We start from the raw sequence: 13,901 nt of genomic DNA, 5'->3' as shown, positions 1-13,901 counted from the left end.
CGGCACTCTAGCCGTCTCAACGATTGTTTCATTGCCCTCAGATCCGTGGAAAACCACGGGGCTGTTCGGACTCCATGCAATCGGAGAGGGCGCTTCGGAGCCAAACAGTCAATAGCCCTGGTTAACTCCACATTCCAGCGGGCCACCAGGGAATCAGCTGAAAGGCCATCAACATGGGATAAAACATCCCCTACCACTCTCTGGAAACCATTTGGATCCATTAAGTGGCGGGGGCGGACCATCTGAATTGGTCCCACCTCCCTGCAGAGGGGAAGGGTCACGGAGAAGTCCAGTTGCACCAGGAAGTGATCTGACCATGGCACTTCTTTCATTTCGCTTTTACTTAGTGTCAGATCACCAACATCCATAGAGGTAAACACCAGGTCCAAGGCATGTCCGCGGCTATGGGTTGGGCCAGACTTATTCAGGGACAGCCCCATGGAGACCATGCTTTCCACGAAGTCCCGAGCAGCCCCTTGTAAGGTTGTGTCGGCATGGATGTTAAAATCCCCTAGGACAACCAAACTAGGTGTCTCCAGGAGAACATCCGCCACGACCTGAAGCAGCTGGGGCAGGGAATCCTTGGTGCAGCGGGGAGGTCGGTACACCAATAGGAATCCTGTACTGCCCCTATTGCCCAACTTCCAGAACATACACTCAGAAAACTGGGTTTTCCCAATAGGACGCCTGGTGCAGACTAAAGACTTCCTAAAAATCACTGCAACCCCCCCTCCCCGCCCACAAGGCCTGGGTTGCTGTGCGTAAGAGAAACCTGGTGGACAAACAGCGGCAAGGACAGGCCCATGAAGGGTGGCACACACATCTCATAAATAAATAATGCAAACTGAATTTCTCCCCCATTACTAGCATTTTCCCCATAACACTTAGCATAAATCTTAATTTATGCATAATGAAGGACCAATTGTCAATCATACACTGGTGTTGTCCAAACATTATCTGGTTTAACTCCACCATTTTGGAGCTGCTGTGATGACTTGAGTTTCTTTTCTCTGAAAGTGTATGATAAATCCCAACCAATCAGGTATGATGTAGTGAACAGGAGAATGTCATGAAAGCATGAAGTCAATTGGATTTGGAAGCCATTGCGACTCAAGTTTCATTTCTCTAAAAGGGTAATGATACATAATTTATATCCCATCTCAAGGTCATGTTCATGGTTCTCTGCCCCCACCTTATTTCACAACAGCCTCATGAGATGGTGACTGGTCACCCAGTGACTTTCACGGCTGAGTGGGGATTTGAACCGCGGTCTCCCAGATCCTTGTTCAACACTCTAACCAATACACAACATGCACACAGATGCAACACTGTGTGTACGATGTATAGTGCTTGATAAATACATAGTAGTGTACAATTTCCCTGAAGAGATCCTTCCCGTTTTTCTTTGCCCGAGGCCACCTGGCATGTTTATTAAGGTGAAAGTTGATTTCAGCCTTCACATAATCACCCCCAAGCAGTTCTGTGTTTAACCAGGAGGTCACCTTCTTGGCTCAGTTTTGTGGTGTCTCTCCCTCCCACCCCTGCTATTCATCACCACATGTACTGTTGCCGGTGGACAAACATACACCAAGTAATACCAACTACTCACATCTCAATCATCCTTTGCATATCTGAAAATGTGTATCAAGTAGTTCAGGTGTCTTCCACCTTTTCAGGCCCAGGACCCACTTTTAACCCAAAAATGCATATGTGGACCCATTTCTTAATGGGTTACCATGTATCTGCAGGGTGTTAGTGCTCCTGTTGCATCTTGTTGAAGCCCAGTGATGTAGCTCATTCAGCCATTACTTTTTTTTTTTATTGATGAGGTCCATTGCTAGGACTTGGCCACTTAACTTGGCTGGGGCCACGGGGGAAAGCCAAGCTGACCCAGTGTGGCTGGAAGGTGTCACCCTTTGTTTCCACAGTTGAATCAAAGCCAGCCATGGACATAAAGAGCAGGCCAAGAGAAGTGGGAACAGTAGAGGGACTTGGTAGAGGTGTGTAAGGGATGTGAGGGCGATCTGGCTGCGACATCTGTCACCCCATTGATTGCCAGGGTTGATTCAGCTGATCTGGCTGGCTAGGCGGATGTCCCCTCCCTCCCTTACTGCTCCATGTGCACCCCTTCCAAAGTTGCATGCTCAGTGGAAGACGATGACTATCGCAGATAGAAGGAGTGTACCGTTCTTTGGTAAAGGGTATATGATAGCCGCGCTCCCCTGCTAGAACCTCCAAACAAGCTCATGGTAGAGGTGTATAAGGTCATGCTTGTTGTGGAGAAAGTGGATATAGAGAAGTTTTTCTGCCTCTCTCTCATACTCCCTCTCTCATACTAGAACCCAAGACAATCCAACAGAAGATTCAGGACAGGAGGGGAGAATGCTTTTGTGCTTGAATCCTGCTTGAATTCCATGGGAACCTGGTTGATCTCTGTGAGAGCAGGATGCTGGACTAGGTGGGCCATTGGCCTGATCCAGCAGGCTCTTATGTTCTTATGTAAAATGTTTTCCGCAGCATTGGGGAATTCCCTACTCACCCCTGAACCCAATCCAAAGTGCAGCTGTAAATGCTATACCCCTCATGAAGCCATTAGGAGTACAACAGGACTGTTCCCTCCAGTGAGCCCCCCCTGCACTTTGGTCCATCTCTCCCACTGCTTAATTACTTTTGTTGATGTTCTGCTGGCAGCAGAAGGAAGATCTGTTTCTCCATTATTATTTTTTACACTGCTGAGTTGCACTTGGGAAGGGAAAGCATTTCCCATTGCTCCTGGCCCCTGATATGTAGCCACAGGAGTGTGTGAGACATCAGCACATGTGTGTAGTGGGAGGTTGGGGAGGGATACCCTCCTCCTTCCCTTTATTCCCATACTGCCATAGCAGCAACAAAGGTAAATGAAAGAGGTCTGGAGGTCATGGAGTAGGTGGGCAGGCATGCAGATAGGGTTGAATAAATTCTCTATTGTGGATTAAAATCTGAGCTGGGGAAGAAAAATCACAGACCTTTAAAATTAACCAAATTCATATTTCTGAAACTGGGAATATGAATGGTGGCACCATGCCATTGGCAGCACCAGAAGCCCACCTGCAGCCATTGAGAAAATGGATTGCCTCCAGCACCCCAAAGTGATAATTTCTAAATGAACCATTGTGGGCTAAGGTGGACCCACCTTTTCAGTTTGGCTTTCTTGTTCTGTGTGAAATTTACTTTTCCTGTATTATGTGTATGTGTGTGTGTATATATATATATATATATATATATATATATATATATATATGAATGAAACCAATATTATAAGAGGGGGATAGCTAACTTGGTGTCCTCCAGATGGAGTATGGATTTCCCCCATGGAACCTATTCTAGAGATATAAGGGTTACTACAGTGAAGACCCTTCCCCTGGTACTCAGTGCTGGGGAAAAGCAGTCTAGGACGCTGAGTGCACTTGCCCCTCCAGTGAAAGCTTTTAATCCAGAAACTCTCCAAAATCAAGGACTTGGGTAAGCATCCTGAAACATCAGTTAAGTAGCAAAGGGTTAAATCGCTCTCCCTCAGGCAGATGCAGTGGAGTAGAGAATGGAAGCCCTGGATGACTGACTTCACCACCCACGTAGTGCAAGAGGGTGTGGGTAGAGGCAAATGATGCGGATAGGATTCCCCCAAGGAGGGTGTGGCTTGGAGGAGCAAATAAGCAATATTTATATATTTTATTTATTATTTTTATTTAGACAATTCCTATTTCACTTAATGTACAAATGTCTTTAACTAAACCAACAACAAAAGTTACGAAAATGCACAGCAAAATCTTTAATACAAGTTACTGATATCAGTTCCTTCTCATTCTGACACACCTCCTTACTCCACCCTTTTGGCTCTCACTCAGGGCCCAAACAAGCTCACAAATCAACCCCAAAACCTCACAAATAAGAGGGTTTCTGGAATCTGCTTACATCATCATACTGCTTGACTTTGTGAGCAGCCACTAAGATTGATGAAGCTTGAGCTCTGAACCAGGATGAGCTTGTCCTAAACCAGGGGTAGCCCATGTAGTGCCCTTCACATCCAATGGACTACAACATCCATTGGTCACGCTGCTAGGGTTTATGAGAGTCCTAGTCCAGAATGTGTGAAGCACATCAGGTTAGCTATTCTTGCTGCAATTGAGTATGAGAAAGGAAAACATTGAAATAATTCCTATCATAATCACATATATCAAAAGTCCCATTGATTCCAACTCAGATTTGAATGACAGCTAAAACTTCCATTACCCCCGTCCAAGGTATACTCCTGCTCCAATAACATATGAATGGAATCCATTGTTTTGACAAAGTCTCAGATGAATAGCTCTCAACTTCCTATACATGTTAGAAATAAGCCTGTTTACTCATCAGCATAGTTTTTGAATTCTTACATTTCTAAGTTTCCATTCACGCCAGATGTTCTTGTTTCTAGTAGTTAGCTAGTGATGTCCTACGTCCTACAACAAATTAGCCATTAGCTATCTGTGTTCTGCAGCAACACAGTGATTTGAATATACAAATGAAATAACTGGGCACCATCTCACAGTTAATATGAGGTGATAAAATATCCTCATAATATTTTTGAGCAGCTGGAAATTTCTTGGACCACAGTTTAAATAGTCAGTTCATTTTTTTATATCTGGAGTTGCCAACATGAATGTTGTTGCTCTATAGCTCCCATAAGCTCAGACAGCATGGCTATGGCCAGGGGTTACGGAACATATAGTCTAGCAGCATCTAGTGGCACCATATTGGCTGTCCTGGTTTATATGACCAATATAGACCATTTATGTTCTACGTTTTCTAGAATGTAATGGGTATACAGAATAATATATACAGCCTCTGGCTTCTTCAGCAGCCTGCCTCATTTCTGTCTCTTGGCCCTCTCCTCTGCAGCCTCCTCTTCTGCCTCTGGTTCTGGACTGCTCTCTGCTCCAGCCTCTTCCTGCTCACTAAACCCTGTTACCTTTTCAGCTTCTGACATCTTCTGCTCCGTCGTCCCCCTCTGACCACTCATCCCACCACCAACTCCTTGGCTCTGAGCTTTCTTCCCTTGGTGGTTGCCAGCTCATGCCTGCCACCACTCTTGCATCCAGCCAGTCCACAGCAATATATCTGATCCAGTTACTGCATGTTTGTTTTCTGATCTCTGGTCATTCCTGGGCCAGATGGAGGACCAGGTGAAGTCAGTGCTATGCAAGGCTCATGTGTGAATGCACTCTAATTGCCTGTGCCCCAGAGCATCCTTATTCAACTGTCTCCAGAGGCTGTTGGATTAACAACGTTTATCATCCCTGGCTATTGGCTAAACTGTTTGAGGATTATGGGGATTGTAATTCAACAATATCTGGGGGCACAGAGTTGAAGAACTTTGCTACAGAACCCTTCAAGTAGAAACTAGGAGTTGTTTTCAGCTACTCAGAGTAGACCCATGGGTAGGCTGGCCCTGCCTTTGGCATTCATATGGCACTTTTGAATGCTAACGCTTTGTACAGTTTACCTCAGTTTGTTCAATTTATTTTAGTAAATCAAATCTAGCAAGATCTAATGTTAGTTAGAACACACTCATTGAAGTAAATGTTGATTTCAATGGTTATACTCTGTGTATGACTAATGTTGGATCTCATCCATCAGCTCCATAATTCAGACATAAAGTTATGTCTAGAAGGCAGGACATTGTCAATGGCCACCTAGAGACTTTGTGGATATGGTGCAGTGAGATTCAAACCAGGAGTTTCCACGATGGCTGCTTGTAACCATATTTTCTTTCATTGCCCTTTTCCAAACAAAGGAGTGGGGGTGGGGGAGAAGGATATCTCAAGGAACAGGGCAGCTATATATATTTAGCCAGATTTAATTGCTCAGGGTAAACATTGACTCTCTGCTACTGCTTAGCGGACAGAGCGTTTCCTTCATTTAGGCCAGGTAATTGGATTCAAGGAACTAAATTTAACCTACCTTTTTATCTAAATGAATTTATTGATGGGAGGGAAATGGCTGCAATTCCAGTGCCTCAGTCACTGGCCATGTCTGAAGTCATTAAGCAATGATGGCTTCACAAAACCGCCTTTTCCCTCTACCCAGCGAAAAGTGATGTAATCAGGGACAGCATCATCATTGAGGCCCATTAGTGTCTCAACAAGCATCAGATTATCTTATGTGAGGCTCCAACAAGGCACTAGCTGGGTTCATCCTGGTGGCCCCAGGGCTGACTCTGACTCTGATATTTGACTCCAGAAAAAAAAATGCATTTGCAGCCCCCTTAACTGAGAAAATCATGGGAGTAAAGTGACAACAATTGTGAAAGTTATTTTCCTGGGGAAATCATGAGGGAATCGTGAGGGAACAGAAACACATACATGCAGAAAGTGTTGGGGAGTAGCGATGTTGTCCAATGCAATGTTGTTGTGCCATACCACATCCACTGGTGTGAATGAAAATTAGCATGACATGACAGTTTCTCGGCCCCAAAGCCACAGTTCCGTAACAAAGCAAAGCTATTACAGTGGTACCTTGCTTCCACTGGCGGAGGAAGAGGAGTGCGGGGTGAGCGCACCGCCCCCGGCAGCACGTTCCCGGTGGGGTGCCATCACTGCTGCCCCCCACAGGTGATGTGCCATGCCCCTAGGATGTGCACCATGCCCCTGCGGGCAGTGCCCCCGCCCCCAGGATGCGCGCCAGCCCCTCCTCCGCCTGTTCTCTGCCCTCCGGTGCCGGAGCATGAAGCTCCGCCACTGCTTGCTTCTCAACCGCCTTGGTACTCAACTGCCTTGGTTCTCAAAAGCTCAAAACCTGGAAGTAGGTGTTCCAGTTTTCAAACGTTTTTCGGAAGCCAAATGTCCAATGTGGCTGTCAGCTATTGTTTCTGGGGCACCTGCAGCAATCAGAAGCTGTGCCTTGGTTTCTGAACATTTTGGAAGTCAAATGGACTTCCAGAACAGATTAAGTTTGGTGCTTTTGCTTTTGCTATTTATTTTGCATTTTTGTTTTTGAGGCTTTTTCAGTTAATTTGTTTTTGTGACTTTGTGGAACCCTGTTCAGCTACTGATTGCTTGATTGTGTGACTGCGGAATTGGATAGTCATCCAAACAATAACTATCATCAGTGCAGGTAAGGGGGTAAAAAGTAATTTTAATTTTTATCATCTACAATACTGTCTTATTTATTTTATAGTACAGTACATTGATTATTGCTTTCATTTTGTGGATCAATTGTCTCATTAGTAAAATTCATGTTAAATTGCTGTTTTAGGCGTTGTTTTTAAAAGTCTGGAACAGATAAATCCATTTTGCATTACTTTCTTTGGGAAAGCATGCCTTGGTTTTGGAACGGACTTCTGGAATGGATTAAATTTGGGAACCAAGGTACCACTGTACTGTGGTGTGAAAGGAACAGAAGTGGTATCAGGAATCCACCCATGTCTGAATCCACCCATGGAGGGAATGATTGCACATGATGTGCAAAATATGGATAGCAATTCCTTCCCCCACCCTTCCATAAGAGCAGAAATCAGGCTCACTTAATAAACCTGATGAGCAGGAGACTCAGGGGAAACAAAGAGATGGTGATCTTCGCAGACAGAACTTAATTAAATTGTGGAATTTGCTGCCACATGATGAGGGATACCTATTAATCTGGGTGGGTTAATGTCAGGGTACTGCCACCGGAACAAGGGTAGGAAAGAAGAGGGGCAGTTGGGTTACAGGGAACCTCTGAAAATCTTGCAAAGCAGTTCCTCTTCCTGTGGTGAGAAAAGCCACACCTCCAGTACCACTTCTGGCCAAGCCGGCCAGGAGGGAAGTACGCTCCTTCCGTCGCCCACCCTGTGTAAAACGCCGAGAAGGAAGGAAAAGGCTGGGGGTGACGAAGCTCTTATGTTGGGGGAGGTCCCGGAAACAACCACTCCCGGATTCTGCTAGCGATTGAGGCAGACATGAACTTGTGGCTCTGCGCTGTAAATAGTTTTGCATCAAAGTAAAACCTGTAAAAGTCCTGACTGGTTACTCACGAGCAACCACCATTGCCTTCTGACAGTTAAGAAACAAGTAGACTAACTCATGGGAGGCAGGTCACTGGCTGCTACAACAGCAGGGCAAAGGAACCTGCTGGCTTCCAGATGCTTTTGGGTTCCAACTCCCATCAGCCTCAATGAGCATGGCCAGTGGTCAAGGATGATGGGTATTGTAGTACAGTAATATCTGGATGGCTTTCATATTCAGAGGTAGTATGCCTCTGAACACCAATTACTGGGCAGCAGCCATATCTTCAGGAGCACTTGACTTCATTCTGCACCTTATTTATTTATTATTAGTTGCAGTATTTTTATAGGTTTATTGAAAGAGATTACGCTTGGATGTTGCTCTTGGCACTGAAAGCTATGTAATACACTAGGTGACCAATGAATGCTGCCAGCACCTCAGTGGAGACCCATGGTCTGCTCCAGGCACCTCGATGATCCGCATTGACCAAAAAGAGGGGCTTTTCCTCGTCGCGTCTCACTGGTTGCGATGGCGGGCGCCGGGCTGAGGCTGATTTGTCTGGCTGCAGTGGTGGCCCTGCTGGTGCTGAGCGGGGCGCGAGCTGAAACCTGTACAGACCCAGTCATCTCTCCATCCTACTACACTAGCTCAGATGCTGTTGCAGTATTTTTATATCCACAGCATTTATAGACCATTTTTCAGGTGGACCTCACAAAGTGGTTTACATAAGATTATTACAACAACAGGTATAATTTCAGGTGTGTGTTTTTTTTTAAAAAAGTTGCAATAGAACGGAAAGGATAACATGTTTGTTTAGAACAAAAGCTGTTACTGCTTCTGCTTCTTCTCCTCTCCCCCAGGGCCACTGCTCTCATTAGGCCAACTGGGTAGCAGCCTAGGATGCAGACCTTTGAGGAGCACAGTTTTATACAGATTAGTTTTTCTTTTACAGTATCTTATAAATTTCCAGTGATATTTTACTTTTATTATTATATTTTATATTAATGCTTTGAAACCACGGAGATACCATTTTGGTATGTGATGCTTTAATAAAGATCTTTGATGACACAAGCCTAAAAGGTTTAGCTGGGAATACTTCCCAAACTGAAGCTAAGGCCCTTTGCTGATGCAATTTGTAAGTTCAATTTTGTGGTATCCCTTGTTATATGGTACAACCTCCCTTTGGAAGTCAATCTTACAAGCAAGCTACTACAGAATAAGGAAACTGATTTAAATTCAGCTACAAGCCAATTGGAAGTGACCTTGTGGGCTGCAGGTGTGTTGAGGGTTTTGATAGATGCTACTGAGATTGCAAAGGAGCTCGAAATTCTACCAGACTTTGGGACAGGACAAGTTAGAAAACAGAGAAAGAAACAGCAGTTTGAGAATGAGGCCCAAGAAGAGGCACCACAAGCTCCAAAGCCACAATTTGATGTAAGTTTCTACGACGCTGTCTTAGTCATGGGCCATACAATCTGTTCAAGAGAGAGTCCAACAGCTACAATGTAATTTGGCTCCTGTGTGATATATAGAGTATCAACAACAACAAATCTACTGAATATATACTTAAGGCCTGCAAGAATTTAGGAAAACAAGTGATGCACAGTGGGAAATAGGATATTGATGCTGAACATCTGTGCTGTAAAGTTACAGCAATAGCTTGAAGACTGCCATACAAGGAAAATTTCTCCTCATGCTACAGGAACCCTGCAACTTATGCAGGGGTTAACGTTCTGGGGATCATGCTGGAAGCCAAAATCATGTATTGTCAAAACAGATTGGGTGCAATGGTGGATGGGATTGCCAAAGTCTTTTCCCCTTGATGCCCCTCCAATGCCCCCTTTTTACTTCTTTTTTTTTTTAACTTTCCCCCCAAGCACATAAAGCTGAATGCACACAAGTTAAATGCATGTAGGTTGTGAGCTTACGGTTCAACAAAAACTCATGTATAATTTGCCTAATGTTTCTGTTCCTCTAAGGATCTTTCTCACACTTCCAGTGTCAGTGACAAGTATTGAATACAGTTTCTCAGAACTCAAACTTATAGAAACTTACATATGCTCAACTGTGTAGTAAAAGAGACTTGCTGGCTTGGCAAATATATTAGGGTTGACATATTTCAAAAAGTGAAGCAATCCGGACACAAAATCTACACTTCTGACATGCCATACATCCGCCCAGATGCTGTTTAGGTCGTCTGAATACCTGCTATGTTCCGGAAATTCCAGATGTATGGCAACCCTAAACAATATCAATTGAACATGCCAGAGCATCAGTACTTGGCTTGAAGGAATTGGTGACCAAATTTCCAAAGAAAAAGGCATGCAAATTGCAATTCTGGTGTGTCTGAAATTGAAACTTTTAAGAGCCTTGAATTTTAACACCATAATTAACAAGATGATTAAAAGTGATTTGTGTGCTAAAACATTTTCTTTTGTATTTGAGAAAGATAATCCAAGATTGTTTAATTACGTATACTTGGAATTGAAGTTTAGACATCTGTTTTTGAAAACTGAAGTTAGCAATTTGGGGGTGGGGTACAAGTAGTTAGCATCGCCTGGTCAGCTGTGACTGTGACCATTGAGAAGCAAGCAATGTGAAATCACTCATACTTGTAAACAGGGCCTGTCTCGATAGACATTAAGGGGAGGCAGCAAAGGTGGATTTAGGGGTGTTCCCCCACCCCCCCAGTTCAGTTGCACTGAGAGGTTGCATCGCAGGGGATACCACAACTATTATTTAGGCTGGAGCAACAGAGGTTGGGGGCACCGCATAGGGCACTGTTGAAATTGAGACCCCAAGGTCCACCACTGGAGGTGGGTCCACAATGAAGGCTGTAGCCAATTGAAAGGACATTGGACTGTCCATAGAATAGCCCAGCCTCTTTTCCCCAGATGCATTTGCAATTCCTATTCGCTCCCATTTACCCAAACAAAGACATGGTATGGGGGTACCTGAACAGCTGTTGGGACTGAGTAACCATTTCCCACCCACTTCAGCCCACCGTTGAGCAAGACACTTGTGGTTTTTCTGCCTGCAACAGACAGTGTATGGGGTACAGGGTTATTTCTTCAGAGATATGCAATTAATTCAGTGCAATTAGTAGGTCACAAGTAGATTTGCCAGATCATGTAAAACATGATGTAAAAGTAAGGAATTTGGTTGTTCTTACTATTATTTTATTATTCCTGTATTGCAGGCTGTTGGACTAAATGATGAGTAGGCAAACTTAAGGCCAGGGGACCGGATGCGGCCCAGTAGCCTTCTCAATCCAGCCCACAGACAGTCCGGCAGTCAGCGTGTTTTTACATGAGTAGAATGTGTACTTTTATTTAAAATGCATCTCTGGGTTATTTGTGGGGCATAGGAATTCATTCATTCTTTCTTTTTCCAAAATATAGTTTGCCTCCGCACAAGGTCTGAGGGACAGTGGACAGGCCCCCTGCTGAAAAAGTTTGCTGACCCCTGGACTAGATGACCTGTAGGGGCCCTTAAAAGGTAAAGTAAAGTGACCCCTGACCATTAGGTCCAGTCGTGACCGACTCTGGGGTTGCGGCGCTCATCTCGCTTTATTGGCCGAGGGAGCCGGCATACAGCTTCCGGGTCATGTGGCCAGCATGACTAAGCCGCTTCTGGCGAACCAGAACAGCACATGGAAATGCCATTTACCTTTCCGCCAGAGCAGTACCTATTTATCTACTTGAACTTTGACGTGCTTTCAAACAGCTAGGTTGGCAGGAGCAGGGACCGAGAAACGGGAGCTTACCCCGTCGCAGGGATTTGAACCGCCAACCTTCTGATCGGCAAGCCCTAGGCTCTGTGGTTTAACCCACAGCGCCACCTGTGTCCCTTGTAGGGGCCCTTATAACTCTACAATTTTATGAATCTATTATTCTAGCCCATGTTTTAAGGTATATACTTTCTCAAAGCAGATTACAAGAAATCAGTACAGCAGCTGCCCCAACCTGTTGCCCTTCAGATGTTTTGGACTACATCCCCCATCAGCTCCAGCCAGCATGGCGGTGCTGGTTGAGGCTGAGGCTACAGTACAACATTAAAATTTAGGATGGCAGTAAAAAACTAAACATAAAAAACAATAAAATAACAGGAGGAAATAAAGCGGTTATTAAATAAAACAAGCATAAATCTGGCTGAATCCAGGTCTTCTTGAATGTTTCCCCAAAGTTTAACAGAGTGGGTCATGTGAATTTCCCTGAAGAGGCCATTCCAGAGATACAGAGGCTACCACAGAGAAGGCCCTGTCCTTGGAACTCAATGCTGGTAAAACGGACTCCTGGACATGGAGGCCTGGAGCGGGGCAGGCGGAAGCAGTGAATGGAGGACTTACCTTAGCAACCACACAATGCCACAGGGTCTAAGTCATGGGTAGGCAAACTAAGGCTTGGGGGCCAGATCTGGCCTAATCGCCTTCTAAATCTGGTCTGCAGACGGTCCAGGAATCAGCATGTTTTTACATGAGTAGAATGTGTGCTTTTATTTAAAACATACCTCTGGGTTATTTGTGGGGCCTGCCTGGTGTTTTTACATGAGTAGAATGTGTGCTTTTATTTAAAATGCATCTCTGGGTTATTTGTGGGGCATAGGAATTCATTCATTTTTTCCCTTCAGAATATAGTCTGGCCCCCCACAAGGTCTGAGCGATAGTGGACCGGCCCCCTGCTGAAAAGTTTGCTGACCTCTGGTCTAAGGGGAAGTAAGTAAGGAGGGCAAGCTTATCTCAAGGAGGTGTGGCTTAGAGGAGCTGATAATAAGGGATTGAATTCAGAAACAGGGATGGGTTGTCCTAAACCAGGGGTCGTCAATATTGGTACCCTTCAGAAGTTGTGGACTCCCACACCCATCGTTCTTGATTATTGGCTATGCTGGCTAAAGCTGATGGGAGTCGCAGTCTAATATCACCACATTGGGCACCGTGTTGGCTGCTATGCCTGCTCTAAAAGGTGCTGGTGTTGGCAGGTGCCTAAGGCATGCCTTTGCAACCTAAATAGTTACCCATACTGTGGACTTGGGGCTGCTTTTAATCAGGGGAGGCCATCTATTGTTTATAATGGATGAAGTTGTAGTCTTTAAAAATCATTCCAACAAAGTGCCTCCTTGTTCCCAGCCTTGTGGGCAGATTCTGTTCATGAGTGTGGTCGGGGAGCGTCAGCTTATGCCTTCATTTGCTCACAACCTCCCCCTTCTAGGCAAGTGTGATTTTCAGCAGGAATCAGAAATTCAGCTTACAAGACTTAACACCTTCGTTGCATCTGCAAATTCGTAGCACTGTGGCATAAATCAAATGTTGGCTGATTCCAGCTGGGTCTGGAAGGTCATTAGGACAAGTAGAGACAATGGGAGGTTTGCCTTGGAACATAGTGAACAATGCAGTCAAGATGTAGCTCACTCAGCCCTCTTCATCTGCTTAAGGAAATGAAATCTGGAATCATGCTCTCTTTCCTCTGTTAAGTTTGGAGAGGGAGAATTTTAGAGAGTCGATCCATCATGAGCAGCAAGCCCACTGACACAAAAATACTTTGCAGAAGGGTGTGTGTGTGTGTGTGTGTGTGTGTGTGTGTGTGTGTGTGTGACTCAAGGCACTAGGACCTAGGAGGAGTCCTAGCCAAACTGGCAGGAATTTCTTGCTTGGAGCTCAGACAACAAAGACAGAGTGTGGCTGGGTTTCTCTCTCTTAGCATCTCCACCCTGCGAGCTGAAAAACCGGTGAGTAGAGCTTACGCTTTCCCAGGCAGAAAGTAACAGATGCCAGATGCACAAGAGAGGGGGGAAGAAAGACCTCACATTGCAAGTGAACAATGCCTCCCAACAAAAATCTCTTGACTGCAAAAGTTGTGCTGAGATTGCATTGTTTTCAGAACATCGTTCCTAGACCTGTGAGCG

At 44.9% G+C, this 13,901-nt stretch overlaps 1 protein-coding gene across 3 annotated transcripts in view; it reads left to right on the top strand.

Annotated features, from left to right (window-relative positions):
- The first annotated feature begins 13,591 nt into the window (after positions 1-13,591).
- The window catches only part of DCX (doublecortin), a 109,638-nt gene continuing 109,328 nt past the window's right edge, over positions 13,592-13,901 (top strand). For all 3 annotated transcript variants that reach the window (XR_014543699.1, XM_083596076.1, XM_083596075.1), the window contains exon 1: positions 13,592-13,724. The gene's annotated coding sequence lies outside the window, so the exon portion shown is untranslated. The remainder of the gene's footprint in view (positions 13,725-13,901) is intronic.

The sequence above is a fragment of the Podarcis filfolensis genome (assembly GCF_964270895.1).
Source record: "Podarcis filfolensis genome assembly, chromosome: Z".
NCBI lineage: Eukaryota > Metazoa > Chordata > Lepidosauria > Squamata > Lacertidae > Podarcis > Podarcis filfolensis.
This window is presented reverse-complemented; position numbering and strand designations above follow the sequence as displayed.